This window comes from Nanorana parkeri, unplaced genomic scaffold (assembly GCF_000935625.1).
Source record: "Nanorana parkeri isolate BGI_ZX_2015 unplaced genomic scaffold, ASM93562v1 scaffold391, whole genome shotgun sequence".
In the NCBI taxonomy this organism is placed as follows: Eukaryota; Metazoa; Chordata; class Amphibia; order Anura; family Dicroglossidae; genus Nanorana; species Nanorana parkeri.
The window spans coordinates 1,277,726-1,300,739 of record NW_017306659.1 but is presented as its reverse complement, the minus strand read 5'-3'; the positions used below and the strand labels follow the sequence as shown (position 1 = coordinate 1,300,739).

Sequence of the window (23,014 nt, the reverse complement as noted above, 5' to 3'; positions counted from 1 at the left end):
ACTCAGTTGTAGCAAAATGGCCAGGGCTGGATTTACTCTCTTTTGCCCCAAGGCTGGGTTCCTCAATGTACCCTCCTCCCTGTCAAACCCCTCCATGATGAATAGCAGCAGGGTTGGTTTTAATTTTTTTTTTTTCCTTACTTTTGTATTACTTTTTTAATTTTTTACTTTATTGAAATTTTTATTTATCTTATCTTTTACTTTTTAATTATTTTTTACTTTTCACCAATATTATTTTTTTTCACTTATCTTTATTGCTATCACACAGAAGCTAATAAGCACCTGTGTGATAGCATTTGGAGTTAACAGGTTCTCTTTATTGAGCCTGTCACCTCCAAACACAGGAGTTCTAGCACAGCATAAAATAAAAATAATACAGTCATTTATTTAAAATAAAATTCACGAATGCAGCGTTAGACATAAAGTTTACTTCAGAATAAAACGGTATACACATCACACTGGAACGCAGGGCATTGCAGTACCGCACGTTCCAGTGTGGGCGATCACTAGGTGGACAGTAGGTGCATTTGGGATCAAAATTTATCAGGCCGAAACTGAAAATTACTTTTCCTACCTTTTATTTATATACATACAATTATTAAAAAGATAAATATATATCTATATATATAGATATACAGGTGAAACTCTTACGAGATACGGGTCGGGGGGGGGCAGCGGGTAATGTATTCACGGCGGTCTCTCCTCCCCACTGGTGCCCGCTGCAGCGGTCCGTGTCACAGCTGCCTCTGCCAACACAGGCGGGGAGAGCAGCGGGGATTTGAAGGGACACAGACCGCTGCAGCCACCCCTCTACGCCCTGCTGCCAGGCCTCGGTGGTCTTGTGGGAAATCCGGCCCTGAAAATGCCCGTTGCATAAACAAAGTACATGAGCTTCTTTATAGATTCTGCATTTCTTGGCCCCATAGATTTCAAAGGAAATGCTCAAAAATTCCAGTTTGCTGCGTTTTTACATATTTCTATTTTTGTCCATTCACATCAATGTGCCACAATCATTAACACACGCAACTTTATGTATGCACGTAAAAATATGCAAAAACGTGCAAAATAGAAAAAAATTTGCTACACAAAACGCGCTGAAAAAGTGCAAAAATGTAATGTCGCTCAGGTGTCCAATGCACGCTAAATGAAATGCCTGCTATGGACAAGTACTCCACTCCTGATGTGTGGTTTCCTGTCAGCCACTTACACAGCACATTCTAAGTGCGGCCATACTCAATGTCCCCCTGGGGCCATGCCAAGCTCCACACATCTAGTAAGGAGTCAGCGGTGAGTGTGTGCTATGTTTATAGCAGCCGACTACTCCGGCGTTTCCCAGTAACTGTTTCTAACACAGCCGAGAGAGGGGCGGGAAAGCAGCACGTCACCACACACTGAAACCCCCCGGCCACCGCAGCCATCATCTTCTCGCGGGATCTGGCTTGGCTCTCGTCCGCCATATTTCGCCCTGCCAGTATTTTGGTTTCGTCTCCAGCCTAGAAGCAAAGAGGAGTCATCATCATCCCATAGAAAGTGCTGCTGGGAGAGGAGGGACCGTTACGTTTCGGGTCTCGTGACGTCAGAGAAGCTTGGTTCCGCCGGCGGAGCGCGGGCCACTGTGGACTGGGCCGTACGGAGACCGTGAGGCCGGAACCGCTGCAGTGTGGCGGAGGGGGGGGAGGTGGCGGTGTGATTGCCGGGGCAGCAGAAGCAGCGCTTGTCCCCCTCCCCCCCTGCTGGAACCCAGTAGGCTAGTCAGGGCAGGCTGACTGACGGGTGTCGCAGCCACCACGCCGGCCCATAGTCCGAGCTGGCGGCGGAGGAAGAAAAAGGCTGAGAGGTAAGCGGGGGGATTGCGGGGCCTGGGAGGAAAATGGATCAACTTGAGCCCGGGCCTACTTGAGAAAAGGGGCAGGGTGGGCGTTGATATAAGTGTAGGCCCCAGCCCTGTCACTGACACTTGTGTGTAGGTGAGCTGGGACTGTGGGTGTCCGACATTACAGCAGCCTGTCCAATGGTCACCAGACTGTCAACTCTCCTCACCTAGTGTGACTGGCCTCTTCACCCCTTTTATACATCAGGCAAAATCTCCTCTCCTTCTGAGGGCTGCTCCATTGGAGTTCCACCACTGAGTAATAGTACTGAATGGAAAACTGCATCTGGCTATTGAGATATGCAATCTGTATTTAAACCCTAACCTAATAATGTTTCATTTGCTAAAGCACTGTTCACAATTGCCATTATTCACCCATAAAATATTCTCCATTGTTTTTTGTAGCTCAATGCTGCTGATCTCCTCTGGCTCTTTTAGCCACTTCTGGTCTGCATGTCCTCGCTCCAGCGTATCATTGCTCTGGACTGGCTTCCAGGGACAGCTGTGAAGCGTGCCAGTGCAGTGTGTCGACACAGCTACTTGTCTCCTCAATAGCGAAAGTGACAACACACGAGCATAATAAGCTGTCACCTTATAACAGGAAGTGCATTAAAGAAGAACATTGTGCCCCCTCCCCCACACACATTTTTTTTCTTCTTCTTTGCTCTCTAACCATTTATGTTGGTTTCTCACCAGAAAACATGTGTTCACAGTTGTCCTGCTTTTATTCACACCCCAGCTCCTGCTCCCCCATCTTCTGTGACCTCATCGGGTCGGCTGTCTCTCCTGGGTTCTGCAGCCAACCCCTGATGATGCGTGACAAGGTCTTCCAACCAGCTGCTGTGAGTCCCTGCTCCTGCAACCTTCTGGGATATGTGATGGGGGTATCCTAGGAGGTTGCGCGAGAAGGGACACTTAAAGGAGAATTATGGGGAGAGTGAAATACACTTATCCCCATAATTAGAGCCTGATGATCAGGGCTTGAAAAATTTGGCGGTGTCTCACCAGTCAGTCAAAAATTTCACCAGTCAGCATGACCTGCTATTGGCTATTGCACCAGCCAACTACCTGCTGTATTTACGTTCAGTTGCCGTCTGCGGAATCTTGCCACTGGCAGCTGGCACTTCTCGGCTAAAGCTATTCAAGCGCAATGTGCTTGAATAATTGAATACCATTATTTAAAAAAAATAATAAAAGGTGGAAAAAATAAATTTTTGGTTTTGGCCTGACAAATTCTGCTGCGGGAGGTGCGTTGCAATGCCATTCATTTTAATGGCACCCCAAATGCACCTCCCACCCACAGTGTGATTGCCCGCACTGGAATGCGCAATACCACAATGCTGTGCGTTCCAGTGCAATGCGATTGCAAAAAATTGCATGCAGTTTTATTCTGAAGTAAACTTTGTAACATTCCCTTTGTGTATTTCAAATTACAGATGGTATTTATTTAAAGGAGAACTATGGGGTTAGGGCTTCTCCCTATAGTTCACAACTAGCGTCCTCCCGTCACCCTAAGCTCAGTCTCGCAGTATACCGCAAGCTGTAGTATACTGAGACGCTGAAGTGGATCCCGACAATTATGTCTGGATCCGCCCAGCTGCGTGAGTGACAGCTGGCTCTGCCTATCTAGAGCCAGCTGTACCCGCCCCCTACCCCGTCCGTTCCGCCAGTCAGCGCTGGAGGATCGGAGGGGGGAATCCAGCCCCTCCCCTGTCACGGCACAGAGCCGTGACAGGATCCAGAAGTGAGCGAACGCCGGTATGTGTTTGCTCACTTCCCGATCTACTGAGCCGACATGTGACAGTCTCATTGTCACAGGTCGGCTAGAACTATGAGGTGAGTGAAAAGCACTCGCCTCATAGTTCTCCTTTTAATTATTTTTAATCCGGTTTTAATCAAAAATAATTCGTCCAACTAATCGATTATGAAAATAATCTTTAGTTGCAGCCCTATTAAAAATGTAATGAAATACTTTTCTGGGCAATTTTATATTGCAATTATATATTGTTAGATCTAGATTTTTTTATTTATACTGCTTTAAAATGTTATTTGTATCTTAGTGCAGACTGCAAACCAGCCAATCATACAAGCAGGAAATTACATTCTGGGGGCATTTCATACCCCAATGGTGTACAGAACGCTTCCAGATTGACACATTGCATTTAATTTTTTGAACAGTTTTGGTAATCCATAGCAGCCTCAGATTAAAATAGGTGATCCTGCAATAAAAATTTGCTTGCCAGCAATGTTTTTTTTTTAATAGTTTTGTTTTATATTCCCAGGCATTCAAATGGTTTGATTTCTGCCTTCAGCTGTATTTTGCACAGTTCATGTGTTGTGATAACCTTAGCGACCGTTTGATTTTCTTCATGTTGGGGACACAAATGGTTATCTTATGTTTTGGTGAATACAAGTATGTGGCTTTTAAAAATGGTTTGTTCAGGTGGGTTTTTGACATGGCTTTATTTACATACCTTCTACTTCACCTTCTGAGTTTGGTCTTGGTGATGTGTGTAGTAGAAATATTACTGCTCAGTTTTCACTAGGGATGTCCCGATGCCACTTTTTCAAGTACAAGTACTTCCCCATATGTACTTGCCGATACTTTTTCTTAAAGGGACAGGTGACATTTAAAAAAAAAACAATACAGACTACACATCAATCTTATCTCTGAAGTGAGTGGCAATTTCCTGGGCAGTCAGGAAAGTAGGGAGTTGTAAAGAGTTGACGAGGACTAGATGCGAAGGAGTTAATGAGTGTGATGAAGTAGGTCTGTTTGGCTGTGTGGAGGCAGGTACTATATTTATGGAGGGCAGATTTAAGGTGCCCATACACTCTACAACCCTGTCAAGACTTTTGTCTTGCCAGGGTTGTAAAGTAATTTAAAAAATGTACGATCTGCCCATCTTGGACAGGCAGATCGTACTTGCGATCATCGCAAGCCCGTCCCCCTGAACGGGCAGTGTGCGCACACCGGCCCGCTCGGCAGTGATCTCTCGATCATGTTAAAAACCAGCCAAAAATCGTACGATTCTCGGCTGGTTTTCCAACATGCTCGATATACAAAAGTCGTGCGACCGCACATTAGAAACGGTCGCACACCTTCCATACACTGCACGATTCTCGTATGATCGCGGGATTTCCCGCGATTCTCGTACGAGAATCGTGCAGTGTATGGGCACCTTTTTATATAGGGTGAAATCTTGCAGGGATTTGGCTTCACGCCATTGATGCTCAAGTGCACGACTGTGTCTTCTTGTGTCGTCTGTCTGCCAAGGCTGTAGTGGACGGGTCCCTGATTTTATGAGAGGTGAAAGGGGCAATACAGGATGAGAGTGAGTTATTGTAGAGAGAAGTGGCAAGGTCAGGGCAGGAAAGGGTTTTGATTTTGTCGTAAAGGTGATCTGTTGCAGAGTAAAGAGGGGTTACAGTGGTGAAGGCTCCTACGGGTGGCGGTTTGCTGGTTGGAATGTCGGGGGGCGGATGAGAGGGAGAGTGTGAATTTGATGAGGTTGTGATCAGAGAGTGGAAAAGGGGTATTGGTGAGATTGCAAGGGGGGCAGAGGTAGGAGAATATGAGATGAAGGGTATTGCCATCACATTGAGTATAAGAGTTAGTCCATTGTGTTAGGCCAAAGGAAGTAGGTTGAGTAGCTCAGAGGTTGTGGTGTTGCTAATATTGACAGGGACATTAAAGTCACCGAGAATGACAGTGGGTGTTTCAGAGGAAAGAAAATAGGGTAGCCAGGCATAGAAGTTGTCAAGGAAGCGTGTTACCGGTCCTGGAGGACGATAAATCACTGCGATCCTCAGGAAACAGGGGAAAACAGACGTATATAATGAACTTCGAAAGAGGAGAGTGAAGGTGATGTCGGAAGAACTTGGAATGTGCTTTGTGGTGATAGAAGGAAGCCAACTCCCCCCTCCCTAGGGGATAATTGTAAATCTATTGCTGCAGTGTACTCTATATGTGTTACATATAGAGTACACACTGCTAATACACTGCAGACAATAGATTTACAATTATCCTCTGCTAATATTAATAGCTTCTTAATAGGGACCCCAGGCCCTCACTTACTGCTTGATGATGGCTGGTGCCTCGCTGGTGAGGTCCTAGTCGGCGCTGTGCGGGAGCCTAGCGGCGAGTCATCGCTGGTCCGGTGGCAGGAGCTCCAGGTGTGGACCTAATTTAGCTGGCTGGCGACTGCCCAGGGGTGCCATGCGTGTCTCGTGAAGGTAAAGAAGAAAAAAGAAATAGCGCAAGCATCGGCGATATGTATGGGGGCATTGTGACAAGTTCTTGTAAAAATGCCCTGTATCTGTCCCGATACCGATGCTAGTATAGGTATCGGGACATCCCTTGTTTTTACCATAGGTGGATATTCAACATACACGCGTACAAAATTCATAACCCAGTCAAATCATTGTTCAGTCCTGTAGACTATGCTATGCTGGCCATACACATGCAACTTTTAATCAGCTTTCAAGTGAAAAAAATAAATCGAGGAATCTTCTCACAGAACTTATTATCTCAGTGTCAACAAACTGTTGACGAGTGGCTGGTTTAATTTATCTGTGGGGCCATTTTTGCAATCAAAAAGCTGGTTGACAGTTGAGATTACCTGCAAATTTGCCATGTGTTTCCAGTATTTTGTTACACATGGTTTTATTGATATTAGTACCAAACAATGGATCAACAATAGGTTAAAACATGCAGCCTCAATTTAGAAAAATTGGCTTCTGGATTCTGTGCTCTCCTGGTTTTCATAATTTTTTTTTAAAATACATTTTTATTTCTTTCTTTTTCATCAGTGATAGGTTTTTTTTACCTTTTAAAAAAAGATAACCTGGTAATTCTGCAAATAACACTTCCTGTCCCTTCATGTCTTGTCTTTTTTTTGTTCTACACTTTATCTCTGGGACAGCCATGGTTGTTACATAGGCCAGACTTCCAACATGTCTGCCTTTGTTCATGACCATTGCATTGTGGAGTCATGAGACTAGTAGTTTACATCAGAGGAGGGCAAATGGATATAGAATTCAGGAGCCAATCTGTCCGATCCAGGAGCCAGCAGGATAATTTTTAGGAGCCACCACAGACAAGGGAACCTTAAAGTAGAATTAAAACCTTTTTTTTTGTATACATCTACTGCTAGCAAGCTGTAGATATATGGAAAAACATTCAAAAAAAGTGTTACCAAAAAGGTTAAAACTTACCTGTGTCTCTGCCGCTCGCTCCCGTCCGAAGATCTGCAGATTCTCGAGCGGCCATGAAGGATCGTGGGGCGGGTGCATGCGCAGTAGAGATCGTCGGCAGGGACAGCAAGAGGAGAGACAGTGTAAGTCAATGCACACAGCCCGCCAGCGTGCACGCGAACAGACACCGTGGGATACAGTAGACGCAGCATTCTGCGCTGGATCAGAGACCGCCACCAGCGCTGGAGGGACTCCTGAAAACTACTGGAAAGAAGATGATCAGATCAAGAGGCATCATTTAGGACAAGTCCTTTATCCTTTAAAGCAGTGTGGGGGGGTCACTTTCAAAATTATAATATAATACTGTAATTTTTAAGGAGTATTTGTTACCAGCTTCTATCTTCTGGGGCTTTCACATTTAATTGATTTGATAAGTTGTAGTTTAGCACCAGGAAGAAGTTGAGACCATGAGTAAAGCCTGTACCTAGGTGTCGGTGAGCTGCACAAGGACAAAGATCTATTTCTTGTGAAGATTAACATCTCTTAACCAACTGTAGAGAGTAAAGAGAGGGAGAAAGGTCTGATCAGGATTGAACCACAAACAGAAAACGGCAGGTGAACTATCATTTTGACTTCTCTTTTACTATATGGAGTATAACCCTGTGTGTCTTTTATTTTTTTTATTATTATTATTATACAGGATTTATATAGCGCCGACAGTTTGCGCAGCACTTTACAATATTAGGAAGACATTACAATCCCAATACAATTCAAGACAAGATGGTAAGGAGGGCCCTGCCCGGGAGAGCTTACAATCTAAAAGAAAGGGGAAAGAGATACATGAGGAGGTAGCTGTGTGGGGAGGAAGTGTTTGAGAACGTGATGGTTGAGCAGTTAGGTTGAGGTGGGATAGGCTTCCCTGAAGAGATGAGTCTTTAGGGAACGCCTAAAGGCAGTCAGAGTGGGAGATAGATGGACAGGTTGGGGTAAAGAGTTCCATAGGATGGGAGAGACTCTACAGAAGTCCTGGAGGTGAGCATGGGAGGAATTGACAAGGGAGCTGGAAAGCAGGAGGTCTTGGGATGAGCGGACGGTTATGGTGATACTTTGAGACAATGTTTGAGATATAGTGGGGCGCAGAGTTGTGGATGGCTTTGTAAGAGATTGTTAATAGTTTGAATTTTATCTTTTGGGCTATTGGAAGCCAGTGCAGGGATTGACGGAGGGGGGTTGCAGACACTGAACGGTTGGTTAGGTGAATGAGTCTGGCAGCTGCATTCATGATAGACTGAAGGGGGGATAGCCTGTGTAGTGGAAGGCCAATGAGGAGGGAGTTGCAATAGTCAAGACGAGAGATAACAAGTGAGTGGTTGAGTAATTTTGCGGTTTCTTTGGTGAGGAGGAGGAGGGGAGGAGTTAGAGTTGTAGGTGACGCTAAAGGAGCGCTTAGATAGGTAGGAAGAGAATGAGAGAGCAGTCTTGTAGCCCAAGTGAGGAGTTTTTTTTGAGGAGGAGCAGGTGGTGAACAGTGTCAAAAGCAGCAGAAAGGTCAATAGCAAGAGTAGGGAATAGTGGCCATTGGTTTTAGCTGTTAGTAAGTCATTAGTGAGTTTTAGGAGGGCGGTTTCAGTGGAGTGTAGGGGGCCAAAGCCAGACTGTAAGGGGTTGAGAAGGTTATCAGCGAAGTGGCAAATCGGGCGGCTGTAGATAAGTCGTTCTATGAGTTTGGAGGTGAATGGGAGTAAGAAGATTGGTCTGAGTTTGTTGAGGTCGGTAGGGTCCATTTGAGGGACTTTTGGGTATTGGGTTGACCAGGGCATGCTTCAGAGAGGAGGGAAAGATGCCAGTAGAGAGTAAGAGATTGAAAATGTGAGTAAGAGTGTAGGATAGAGCAAGAGGGTGACCAAAGTAGTGGTGAGGGAACCGGGTCCAGGGGTCAAGTGGTGAGGTGGGTGTCGGAGAGAAGCTTTGTAACCTCATCTGCGGTGACAGGGTCAAAAGAGGAAAGTAACAAGCGTGATGGGGGGTCTGGTACATGAATAGGGGAAGGTGACTGGACAGTGGCGATCTGATCCCGAATTGTATCTGTTTTTGTTTTTTAAATGAATGGCAATGTCCTGGGCAGTGGGTGGTCGGGGACATAGTGAGTTAAAAGTAGAAAATAGTTGATGTGGTCTGGATGAGTGTGTTTAATGAGAGTGACAAAATAAGTCTGTTTGGCAGCACGGAGGAAGGAATAATATTTTAGGAGGGCAGATTTGTACAGGGTGAGGTCTTGCAGAAGCTTAGTTTTTCGCCACAGTCGTTCAAGAGCCTTTTAAGGCTGGATTCACACTTATGCACTTTTATTGCACCTTGTTTTTGGAGGTGTGTTTTTCACATGCTTTACCATGCGTTGCCATTCCTATTCAAATTTTTATTGGGAACATAAATAGAAGAAAAAATAGCTTTTTTGTTGTTGTTTTTTTGGGGCAGTTTGTCAACTTACTGCATGTAGGAGAAATAACACCTTTAAAATTCAGGGCAAACCTGTTCACATGCTCTAACGTGCTAAAATGCATAGAGGTCCTGAAATTGTAACTGCAATGTCTTATGGGACTTGTACAACAGCTGAAGGGTCAGAGTTTGCCTACCCCTGGTATAGTTGGTAAATACACTCATCCTCCTAGTTGGAGCCAACATGTGACATTGCAGTTGTCACATGTCGGCTCTAAAGATGTAGAACTGAGCTATAACACAACGCTGATGGCTCCGTTCACAATCTTCTCCCTACATAGAGCGGTAATAGTCCCTCAGGGATTCCCCATTCTCCCCTCTGTTCCTCCCAGTGCTGACAGGAGGGATGGATGGGGCAGGTACAGCTGTCTCTGGCTCTAGAGAGGCAGAGCCAGTTGTCATTCAGGCAGCAAGGTGGATTCTGACAATATTGTTGGGATCTTTCCTTGGCGTCCTGTCAGGATATAGCGGACACGAGCCTGCTATGACACTTGCCTGCTATGTGTTGAGTTTAGGTCACAGAAGTACATTATTAAATGTCCTTCTGTCACTCGAGAACTATAGCGAAAGAAAAGGTTTGGCCATAGTTCTTTTAACCCCTTAGCGACCAGTGACGTACATAGTACGTCACTGGCAGTTAGCTCTTTTATATAGAGCTGTCGGGACTCTGTTTACATTTGTAGCGGCGGCTGTCAGCCTTACAATAGAAGCGATGCTGGCGGCTCAGCCGCTGCCACGTTTCTACAAGGCCGTTAAAGTGACCCGCCTGACACCCCCGTCGTATTTCCCGGGCTCCGCTGCCCCTCCTGCGGTCCTGGGACCAGCATCTCGGGTGTCGGCAGGAAACTGGGGAGGAGAGCAGCAAACATCCGTTCACCGATTTCCTCCCCATTCTATGGGATGGGGAGTGATGCGTATTGCATCACTTTTGGTACCTGAGCTGTCGTTGTTGGGCTCCTGAAGCCGAGCAATAAGTTATTGAAGTGCAAAACCGCAAAAACACACCTGCTAAGAAAATTAACTCATGTCATTTTTGGGCGTGGGGCGACTGAGTATATAAGTGTGAACAGGGACATTTAGAAAGAAATGGGATTTTGCACAGTGAGTGCAGTCTGGAATAGGGAAACGAGCTGAAAAGCATTCAAGTTTGATTGGCTGTTAAAAGGGTGTGTGAGCTGCACGAGAAAAGGTCTTTGGCTGGATGACTTTTTGTTTTTAGCGTTCGTAAAAGCTGCAAATAAACTAATATGCCCGGAGTGGCCCTGGATTCTATCTTCTTTGGACTATATGACAATGCCTGTCTACATGAGCCCTTAGACATTTAGTGTGTGAGGAAAGGTGTTAAGGGAGTACTCCCTTCAGGCCAAAAATGTGACATCTCTCCTTGGACTTGAACCTGCCTGAGCATGGGTGAAACTGGGGGAGTGCTGGTGTAGTAAACTTAGACAATTTTAGTGTGAGATGAGGAATTGTGCAACGGTACAGGGGAGTTAAAAAATGTACTGAGATAGACATCGCAGCCTGACCTTATGAAATTCTATGTTAGCATTTTCAAAAGCAGCAAGTTCAGACTTATTAACATTAAAGTTATATTCAGCTCAAATCTGTGTGGCCTACATTGTCCTGATAGTTATGAAATGTAGAACATGCTTCTGAGTAGGGATGCACCGATACCACTTTTTTAAGGGCGAGTACGAGTACCGATACTTTTTTTCAAGTACTCGCCGATACCAATTACCGATACTTTTTCTTAAAGGGACGTGTCACATTTTTTCTAAAGCAATACAAAATCATGATTTTAGGTCAGTTTCTTAATATTATGAAGAACATGAAATGAATATTTATCATGCCATTGCTAACTAAGGCTTGTATCCCCATAGTGGGGAAAATAGATGAGCACATGTCCAGACCAGAACATTGTATAGTGTGGCACAGCTATATCCAATTCTGCATACCTGGCTTTATCCAATTCTGCATACCTGGCTTTATATTATAAGAACTTTATAATATAAAGCCAGGTATGCAGAATTGGATATAGCTGTGCCACACTATACAATAATCTGTCACTGACGCACACCCCTTTGTGATGTGTAGCTGCCGGACGTGGAATGCCCCTACTGCATTTGATTGTCCAGGTGTAGTAGATGTCACTGACAGCTTTGCAACTTGGGCAAACTGGGGTGAACTTGGTTCACACCAAGCCCTCACAGGTGCCCAGTTTTGAGCAGTTGATCATACCAGTTCTGACTCTACACCAGTATATTGTGCATTTCAAATGGGAATACTGTTACTTTAAACCTTATTCCAACATAATGGATACCACTGATACTGCTGAACAGTTAAACTGCCTATATCGTCTGCCAGTGGTCAGAGCCTGTCACAGAATGTCAGCAGAGCTCTGGTGCATAAAGGCCGTGACGCACTGCACGCGAAGCCGTGCAGAGCGAAGAAAAGCTATCCGGCATGGAGCTTTGCGTGCAGTGTGTGAGCTGAGTGCAGACAGATGATTGACAGCACCTTCAGCCAATCGGCTCGTCTGTAACAACCTGCCAGCTGTCGCGACGCGCTGGTTTATACACGCGAGCCGATTGGCTGAAGTTGAAATTGTTCATCTCGGCACGCTCAGCTCTGCGAGCTTTCGCAAGCTGAGGTGCCGAGGAGAAAATTACATGACACACTGCTCGCAAAGGCAGCGCGCCCCCGCTCTGCGCTGCTTCGCGTGCAGTTTGTCACGGCCTTAACGGTAAGAAGGTCAGTACTGGAATACCAATTACAATACCCTCCAAGCACTCCTTGTAGCAAATACAATTAGGTGGAATGTCCCCTTTTCTGCAGACTGTGGCCTCGGTCAGCCCACAGGAATAGTTCTAGCGATAGCTAGACTCCAGAGCGTGGTTATTTTGTACATCTATACTAGTGGTTGATGAGTTATTATCTTTAAATGACAGAATCTTGTTAACATTTTTATTAATTATGTCAGGTTACTGCACTACCTGCTGCTGAGCCTGTTGCCTCATTATACACATTCCTGCTCAGTCTGTGCAAGCACCAAATTAGAGGAGTGCGAGGCTGATTGATAGAATTAGTTATACCACAGGCTGTACCTGCCAGGTTCCTGTTCAGACAGTTTACCTCCACCCTCATCCAGGGGCGTAACTAGAACTCACAGGGCCCCATAGCCCGCCCCAACACCCTCCTCCGCAACCTACCCCCAGAACATGCACCTGTGCCGTCTTTGTAGTTACGCCACTGGTCAGGGGGCACAGTGCTGGGCATAGTCAGGGGGCACAGTGCTGGGCATAGTCAGGGGGCACACTGAGGGGTGTAATAGAATTGGGTACAGGTAGAGTATGGGAATTAATCTTTTACAGTCAATAGAGGGTGTGATGAGAGTAGATGGCAAAAAGGCAGTGAATATGTGACTGTCACAAGCAGATGGGATCGATGTGCGCACACACAGGCGTCTCTCCAACACACAGACACACACTGTCACTCACCGATCTTGACAGGATGCCACCAGAATCCACACTGCCACAAGGTACGGGGTCTCCACCATGTGCCATTCGCAGCGCACCAACTGCAAGACTTCCCCCCCATCCTCATGATAAACGGCAGTGCCTGTTCTTCCTCACCAGTCAGGAGTGACTGGTGAGGAAGCCTGTCAATCATCCAATCGGCCAATCAGCGGGAGAAGAGGTCAGAATGGAGCAGATGACTGAGGACTTGGAGGAGGAGTTCGCGGCCATCTTGTTTAACTGAAGACCTGATGGAGGTCCTGTGTGCGGCGGTTTCGGGTCCCTGAAGATGGCGGACACGGAACAGGTACTCGTTTTTTGTATCGGAGTATTGCACGAGTACGAGTACTCATGCAAATACTCGGTATCGCCGCCGATACCGATGCTTGTATCGGTGCATCCCTACTTCTGAGATTGAGTTGGACAGAGATTTAAGGCCTGAATCACCTAAAGTGGAGCAAGGTGACTGTGATATATGAACTTAAGATCACATTAGTTTTGCTTCATAAAGGCTTTATTTTTTTCTTTATAAGCTAAATAATTTCCCTTTGTTTTATGAAGCCCTGTGGACCAAACAATGTGTAGGGGAGCAGCGAAAAAGGCAGGTATTCTGGATCTCCTTATTACAGAATACGTTTTGGGTGAACTGGCTTAATGTGTGACCCTTTTATTTCAGCTATATTTTATCAATGTGTTTTTAAAGAAACCTTTACTGTGAAAACTACCATGGTTGATCACCTCCTGGAAATGCTGCTTGCATGGCTGTTTTAGGTTCATATCTGCCTTAGTTACTGACCTGGAACATGCATGCAGATCATTAAAGGGCACTTGCGTTAAGACGGCTAATGCACAAGAGAGCATGAGAAAATGTGCATGCCTCACTTTTCCTGACCTAGCACACCAATGGTAATTTATTTCCGTATGTTGTGCTGCACAGCAACACATGTCAGAGCTACGTTGCCTTAGTACATTGGGGTGACGTTTAAAATGATTGGCAATGCACTTAACGCTTGTAACATGCATTGTGGTAAAATGCTTTTTACCACAAGGCAAAAGGGTGATTTGCCCCAAATTTATGAAAGACCTTACTATGTATTGTTTGTAGTTCTCTGAGCATAAGATTTCTTTTCTCTCCTCCCAATTTCTCTATTGATTGAAAACAATAGTTTCTGATCAGTAATACCAGAGACCATGTTAAAGCCTAATTCCAGCCATAATTTTTTTTTTGGTAACATAGGACAGTGGTAGGTTGGCAGTCCATCTGTGGTGAATCTACAAATCTCATTATGCCTCTAGGTGCCATGTCTGTGGCTATCAGACTTGCAATGTCTCATGGGATTTGTAGTTCCATCTGGATCAGCTGGAGTGCTGAGGTTGGCTACCCCTGGGTTAAAACGTCTGTCAAATATGTGTGTTTTTTTTTTTTCCCCCCTTCTCGGACTCCTTGTTTGGGAGATCCCAAATGTGTCCTTGTGCACCTCCTTACCGGAAAGCCCCTTGAAGAGTGGGTGCTGAAGTGACTGCGGATGGCACCGCACTGATCAGAAACACATGGGTTGTTTTCTTTCTAAGGATGATTTATGCATGGCCCTGAAACATTGCTTTCATTGTGACAATGTACGTCAATAAAAAGTCATTCAATTGGATACATTGGTGACATCTTGTTTCTCTTCCTGTTTGGTAGATTTTTTGTTGCTTCCTATTTGAGTGTTGTGAGATTAAACAGGAAATGAAAGCTAAGCTCCCCTCTGCAAACACAAGTGGCAGCATAACCATAGTTTTAAGGTGCGTGGGGAAGGGTTATACTTAATAATCGGCTAACTAATCGATTTTGAAAATAATCGTTAGCTGCAGCTCTATAAAAGTTAAAACCTTGTTTAGATAGATGTAAAATCCTGAGTCACCATTGAGGAGACTTTCTTATTTCCTGTCCAGGTGATGGGTGTCTGGCAGAATAGATGGTGAGGGATAATTTCACCAATGGGGAAACACAGCATTTAAAATAATTTTAAAAGAATGTTTTACCTGGTGTTGGGCTTTAAAATTACTTTCATTGAAGGGTAAAGAATAAAATCTCCTAAAAGAGAACTATGGGGTCTTTCCTCCCCCACCCTCCATAGTTCTCTCTAGGGTCACGAGAGGACATATAGTAAAGTAATATAGCCCCCCTCCCCATCTGTCCCTCCAATTAGTGCTGGAGGATCTGTGAGGGGGGGGGGGATCCCTGTGGGGAGCGATGACTGACAGTCACCGCTCTCTGCAGGGAGATGATCGGGCAGTAAGCTATGTGTTTGCTCACTTCCCGATTAATAAAGCTGATGTGTGACTGTTTCCATGTCGCATGTCGGCTCTTAACTATGGGGATGAGTGTAATTCACTTACACCATAGTTCTCCTTTTAAGGGGCCAGATACCATTTTCAGCTTGTCCTTCCCATAGCTATACTGTATCTCTTTGCTTGCAGCTGTTTTAATAATATATAGAAGGTGATCTCAGTGTTAGGGCTTGTTCACCCCAAATGCGGACCAGATCTGCATGAGTTTCTGCACACGCAAAGCAGTGTGTTTTGCCGCGTTCCGGACGTTTTTTTTTTTTACAGCCTAAAATGGGCTATTCAGTGCAGTTTTTTTTTAAACATGCTCTGGAACTGAATGCTGCGGTGTGAACCAGAGCCCAAAATATCATGCAGTTTTGATCCATTCTGTAACTTCTCTGCTTCTGAAACGAGCTTGGTGTGAACTAGCCCTGATTGATGCATGCTGTGCTAATACATTGGTCAGTGCCACAGTCTGTATACAGGAAACACCAGTCAGGAGTTCAAAAAAGGCTTCCTGTGTAGAAAAAGCAGTTCTGACAATTATAGTCGGGTTGAAAAAAAGACACAAATCCATCGAGTGCAACCTATTGCATAACATGTTGTGTTTAGCTTGCTTTGAAACTATACCAGAGCCACAAACTATAAGGGTTAGTTCCACCATAAGCAGTGCGTTCCGGTCTGATTCTGGCCGGAACGCACTGCCTCGCATTGCAGCCGGCTCACTTTTTTGCCGGGCTGGAGGGGGCGTGGTTGGCAATAGGGCTGCAGCTAACGATTATTTCGACGATGGAAAACGTTGACTGTTTTCAATCGTCGATTTTAATCGACTTAATCGAATAACTGTTGCAGGTCTAGTTGGCAATGCGATTGCCCGCACGAAATCGCAAGGCACATTGTGCCTGCAGTGCGGTCCGGTGCGTTTAAAATAGTGCTTGTAGCATTTCGATAGCACCGCAGTGCAGGCACAATGTGCCTTGCAATTCTCGTGCGGGCGATCGCATTGAGGGCGTGGCTACGGTGCCATTCACTTCAATGGCCCGTCACGCCCCCTACATCCCGGCAAAAAAGTGAGCCGGCCGCAATGCGAGGCAGTGTGTTTCGGACCGGAAAGCACTGCTTATGGTGTGAGATAGATCTATAGATCTATAGATAGTAGATATATATATATATATAATCACATCTCATACAGGCAGGCAAGAGCATTCCCTTGATTATTTGCTGACTCAGAAAATGCAAAGTATGCTGAGTAAAGGTTTATTACTAGCTGTAAGGCCTCATTCACACACAACGCAAGCAAACTTGTATATTGCGTATATGCGTGCAGTATATGCAATCCCAGAATGCATCACTCGTAATGGAATTTTTAATGTGATGTACGCGCGTAAACACGCTGCCTGGGCGCATTTCTGTTTTTGCGCATATATACGCTACGCAAATATACGGCTCCATACGCGGCTGTGTGTATGGAGCCATTTAGTTGCATATGGTACAATACGCGTGTATATGCGCAGCAGTGTGAATGAGGCCTTAACCCTTTCGCTGCCATGCCCTACGGAACATTTTTCAAATCGGCTGGCCAAGCCATTTTTGCAATTTTTTCCCATTTGATTTGATTTTCAACTGCTGGGTTGCTAGCATTTGTAAAAGACCCCCCAAACCATATATTTTCTGAAAGCGCAGGCTCGGTAGATAAAAAGATGGTTTTGAAATATCTGGGGTCTAAACAGACACCTGACATTTCCCTTTTGAAATAGAAAAGAAATTGAGGACATCAATTTCTTTTTCTGCAGCCCCAACGCTCAATGAATGGGAAGCACTCGGTACAGAGGCTTCTCATTCATTCACAAACTGATGATAGCAAAATATTTTTACTATCACCAGTTTATGATTTGGGGGGAGCCTCTGTAGTGAGTGCTACTCCCCATTCATAAATTCTTGAATGAACAGGAAGTGATGTAAATCACAGCCTGTTCATTGATAACTGGGGACACATAGTACTGTGTCCCCAGTTATTTACCAACACCGGAGTGATCAGAGTGATCACTCCGGTGTATGCTCTGCACAGGAGGATTGATAAATATCACTGATATCCCCCGCTCGGCCACGCACACAGAGCCGCTGTTATGGAGGACAGCGGCTCCGGTACACTTGCCGCTCTGCCATCCTGAATTGATGTGCCTTGTGATCCCCTGCGGCGGATCGCATTGCGGCCGGAGGGCGTGGCTACGACGCAATTCACTTGAATGGCCCGCCACTCCCCCTCCTACCCCACTATAAAGTGAGCCGGCCGCAATGCAAGGCAGTTGGTTCCGGCCAAAATCGAGCCGGAACGCACTGCATCTAGTGTGACTTAGCCCTGCTCCGGATAAGCAGAGCTAAATGTACAGCTTGGAGCCACTGTTCGTTTTTATACAAGTGATCTAACCAGATCACTTGTATGAAATTAGCAGAGATCTTGTCTGTGGTTTTTGGGGTCCCCGGCACATGAGCTCCTGCTCTGCTCTGTGTGATCACTGAGACCGGAGTGCTGTAATCGCATCGCCCATTGTCTCAGCTGTCAGGAACTGCACAGAACATCTGTTCTGTGTTGGAGGGCAGGTTCCATAAAGAGAACATGTCACCTCCAAACTATCACATAGGGGGAGTTTAAGCCCCCTATGTGATGGGAATAAAATTAAGGGTGGAAAAAAGTCAAAAATAATTATAACAATAAAGTTTAAAATTTTAAAAAATAAAAGTGATCAAATTAAAAAAACACACATTTAAAACCAACCCAGCTGCCCCTGCCATCTGCATGCAAATAAACACACGTAGGACATTGTGTGTGTGCGTTGAGTGCTGCCGCCATTCCACTGTATACCATATTGTGTTAGCCAGCCAGCAGAACTCTTACACGCACAATGTGCACTAAAGGGTAAGTTCACTGTACCAGGTAATATGGGAAAATGGAATTACCCGATCAAATCTGGCCCAGTCTCTCCCAAATCTGTCCAATAGATAAAATGATCACCAGCACTCCCAAGTTTTCTTCAAAACGAAATCCTTTTATGCATTATTGCAGGTCATATCACCATGCGTGGTTAGCCACGCGTAGGACGTGTGTGTGTGTGTGCGCATTTTTCTGTTTTACGAGTATTTAGCGGCGCCATCAGCGGCCACTTCATCACACCCCACATAATATGGGGCTTCTCGGGTGCGGTGGGACTCTCTATTTGACTGTACTGCTGTCCAGCGCAGTCCTGCCATATGCATTGTGAATTTCGCTCGCAAATTGCAAGCGCTCATTGGTCAGGTGGCCACGCTGACCAATGAGAAGCGCTATTTAGCACAGTCAAATAGTTTTGATTTAGGGAAGCACCGAGCCAGTTTCCTGTGCAATCAGGAAGTGGGGCGGAGAGTAATGACACCCCTCCTGGTTTCCTTATTGGCCGGGAAGCCAGCTCCTTGCTGATTGGCCGGGATTCCGGCTTCCCAACCAATCAGCATCGACCTGGCTTCCCGGCCAGTCAGGTCAATAATCGCCACCCAGCTTCCTGATTTGGCCGGGAAGCCGGTTTCCCCGGCCAATCACAATCAAGCCGACTAAACATGGAGTTGGCTTCCCTGGCAATGAGGAAGTCGGGTGTCATGTAATTAACAGCTGCCCGGCTTCCTGATTGCCCGTGAAGCCTGCTCCATGCCAACGGAAGCATCTGTACTCGTAATCGGTGAGTACCGAAAGCAAAATATCGGTACTCTTACTGTTGTGACAGTTTTTCCAAAAAACAATACAGACTAATGGTTTTAGGACAGTGGTGGAGCAACAGGGCCCAGTCGCAGCTGCAACCTCTGCTACCATGGTAGTTCTGCCACTTACTCCAAGCTGTAGAGGAACTAAAAATCTCTGCAATACATTATACAGCAATGCAGATTATCGGCAGGTATAGAAAACTACAAATCCCAGTAATACATTATACTGAAATGCACAATAATATGCATATCAGGAGGCTGTCCTGTTTAGCTAGGCTGAGCACAGCTTCAAAATATTTTTTTTGTTGCTTGCGCGTGCCCCCGGGCAGTTTAAAACCCGTCCATTGTAAACCGCCGTTACCGGCTGTTTCACATACAAGCGAATGGAGCTTGCTGATCGCTTGTATGAGCTGCTGTGTGCTCCACCCTCTACTGCCGCCATCACTGTCCCACTCTTCCCAGCCAATCAGCAAGGAGCTGGCTTCCTGGCCAATCAGGAAACTGGGAGGCGGATCATTAGTCGCTGCCCCGCTTCCTGATTGCACGGGAAGCTGGCACCATGTTCCCCTACGGCACTGCCGGTCAGAGGAAATCTTGACCTCTGACCAGAAGTTCCGGTATTGGAGAAGATATCGAGCATTTGGGCGAGTACAAGTACTTGCCCAAATACTCTGTATCTGTGCATCCCTAATCAAAACTGTATTGGTCTGTGCTAAATAGCGCTTCTCATTGGTGCTTTCACCAATGAGTGCTTGCAATTTGCGAGCGACATTCAAAATGCATGGGGCAAGACTGCGATGCACACTACGGGGTAAGGACAGTAGACCTGCACCGACGGAGGGTAATGACTGTTTGCCGAAAGGTAAGTATAGCCGGGGGGTGGGGTTTTTTTTGGGAGAGACGGGGGCCAGATTTGATCGGGTAAATCCATTTTCCCATATTACCTGGGAAAGTGAACTTGCCCTTTAATGCACATTGTGCGTGTTAGAGAGTTCTGCTGTCACCTAATTTTGTTCCTATCACATGGGGATTTAAAATCCTCTAAGTGATAGTTTGGAGGTGACAGGTTCTCTTTATGGAACCTGCCCTCCCAACACAGAACTGATGTTCTGTGTAGTTCTTGACAGCTGAGACAGATGGCGCTGTGATCACAGCGCCACGGTCTCAGTGATCACACAGAGCAGACGAAAAACTGACTTTTTTCGTCTGCCCAGCGGGCTCTATGGTGAGCTCATGTTCCGTGGTCTCGGGTCTGCCAGAGGAGCGGGGGATCCCGAAAACCACGGGGGGGGGGGAGGCATTGTGGACACAATTGCTTCTCGTTTAATTCAAGTGATGTGATAAATGATCAGATCACTTGAAACCGAGCGGCGGCTCCACACTGTACACTTAGCTCTGCTTGTCCGGAGCGGGGCTAAGTGTACAAAAAAAACTACTCGCCCGGCGCCCGAAACTGCATGTCCCGGGCGTGGGGCAATAGGAATTCCACACCCCTGCCGTTGCACCCTCACCTTCAATCCCGGGATCCGCTGCCCCATCGGCGGGTCAGGACCGGCTCGGGAGGGTGTCAGGAGAAAGATGGGAAGGAGGTCAGCATCTTCCTCCTTGCCGATCTCCTTCCGTGCTGTGAATGCAGAAGTGATGTGTATTACATCACTTCTGCATTCACCTGTCAGTCCTCTGGTTGCTATAGCCAGAGAGAGGAAGCTGATGAAGCAGATCTCTGCTTCACCAGCTTCTTCTGGGGTCCCCAGGTGACAGGGGTTTATAAAGACTCCTAATGTCTCCATAAAGAGGACCTGTCAGTGTGCCTTTGCTGTTTATATAGAGGGATTGATATCCCCTATGTGATCTCAATAACATTAAGTGTTAAAAAAAAAAGTCCCCCACCCCCCCACGTTTAAGCACAATTGTGCTACACGTGTTACATATCGCCGCGAACGTCGGAGTGAGAGCAATAATTTTAGGGCCATTGAGCGGTAAGAGCTTTTAAAGTGTCGGATATGGCCAATTTTGGGTATTGTAGTTTTTTGAGGCACGCAATTTTAAGGCTTGACATGTTTGGTGTCTTTTTACCTGACGTTACCCCGCCTTTTTATATTTTACAAAAAAATTGGGTAATGTTTCATAATTTTATATTGGGGAAATGGTTTTTTTTGTAAAAAATTTCGGTAATTTTTCCTTACTATAGTAAAAAAATAATACCCCCAGTGGTGATTAAATACAACCAAAAGAAAGCTCTATGTGTCCCCAAAAAAATGGTATAAAATTAATTTCAGTACATGCATGACGGAATATATGTCAGTCAAAGAATACTGGCTAATACTGAATACTGCAAAGTGGCCTGGACAGGAAGGGGATTTAACACCGCGAACTTCAAGTGGTTAAAGGGTTATTACACCCTTGCATGTTTTTGCATATATCTACTGCTAGCAAGCAGCAGATACTTGCAAAAACTTAAAAGAAAAACTTTTTTTCAAAGGGTTAATACATGTGTCTCCGCTCCGCTGTGCGCTCCCGTCCGAATATCTGAAAATTTCTCGGGCGGGCGCAAAGGATCTTGGGGCAGGCAAATGGAGCAGCGTGCACCCGCACAGACTCCGTGGGACATGAGAGAAGAGGAGGACAGTGGAGCAAGCGCTGGAGGGACATCAGAAGACTACACTAAAGAAGATGTTCAGATTAAGAGGCATGGTTTAAGGCAAGTCCTTACACTAACATTGGGGGGAGGGGAAAAAATTAGCCTTTTTAATGTCACTTTAAATTTACTGTAAATGCAAGCCCGCATAAAAATGATTACACGGGTTATATATATTTTTGTCATGCTTCCTTATACTTTTTTGTATTTGTGCTTAAATTAAATTTTTCAGGGCTTGAAGCTTCATTAAATGCTTGCATTTGCTTTGAAGATGGTCACTTAACACGGTGATCTTCAGATTGTTTTCAAGCAAGAGCCACAGCAGATGTGACCTCTTAACATATGAAGTGGAAAAGAGGGACACCTTTCAGCCATAAACATTTAACTAGATGTTTCAGGCATCACTTTGTTTCCTTTATATTAGTGATTAGAATCACAGCAATATTCTAAACTTAGGAGGAATGTGAAAAATGAATACAGAATTTTATAGCTAAAGATGGCACACTGCAGAACATCAGAACATCAAAAAGCTGTTCAGTTGCCTTGTTCACATCCATCTCTTTTATAATTTTGCTTTCTAGACATACAAGGGACATGAGTAAAAATACACATAAAACAGGATGTAGCTTGTGAAAAGGGGCCAAGTGACCTCTATTCACAGTAGGAAGTTAGTAGGAAGTTAGTATTCTTGCAAGTATGTCTGACTAGCAAACCTCATGCTAAAATGTAGTCTAATTATTTGCCATTATAAGCAACAACATCTATATACAGTTAAAAGCATTGTTTTGTAGGCATACATTGTCTAAGTATGCCCATGATTCACTAGACAGGATTGTACAATTTAAAGAGAACATACATGGACAGAAATGCATACATTAGTGTATTTCTGAAGCTGCAAATTTCATTGGCGGCCTGGCTATCTGGATTCTCTAGGTAGTGAACCACTGACCTGAAATAAGCTTTCAGGATGGGAATTGGCATTTTTTCAGGCTTCACTGGTTGCCGCTTGTTCTTGGTCAGTGAAGGTCTGAAGGTCTCAGACCTTAAAGAACAGTATATAGCAGCTTCCAGATTCCTATCCTTGCTCTAAATGGATAAAAATAATACATTGACCAGATAAATGTGATTTTCCAAACCACTACAAAATTATCTTTGGCAAATATGCTCACTATACTATTGTAATATGCAGTGTGCAGGATTTCTTCCAAAAAAAAAAATATATATATATAAAAAATTGCAAATATTCAAAAGTGG

The 23,014-nt window shown here is 45.2% G+C and overlaps 1 protein-coding gene across 3 annotated transcripts in view; it reads left to right on the top strand.

Annotated features, from left to right (window-relative positions):
• The first annotated feature begins 1,383 nt into the window (after positions 1-1,383).
• Positions 1,384-23,014, top strand: part of TAB2 (TGF-beta activated kinase 1/MAP3K7 binding protein 2) — a 70,849-nt gene continuing 49,218 nt past the window's right edge. For 2 of the 3 annotated variants that reach the window (XM_018559383.1, XM_018559385.1), the window contains exon 1: positions 1,384-1,837. The gene's annotated coding sequence lies outside the window, so the exon portion shown is untranslated. The remainder of the gene's footprint in view (positions 1,838-23,014) is intronic. The other variant, XM_018559382.1, reaches the window with a different exon arrangement.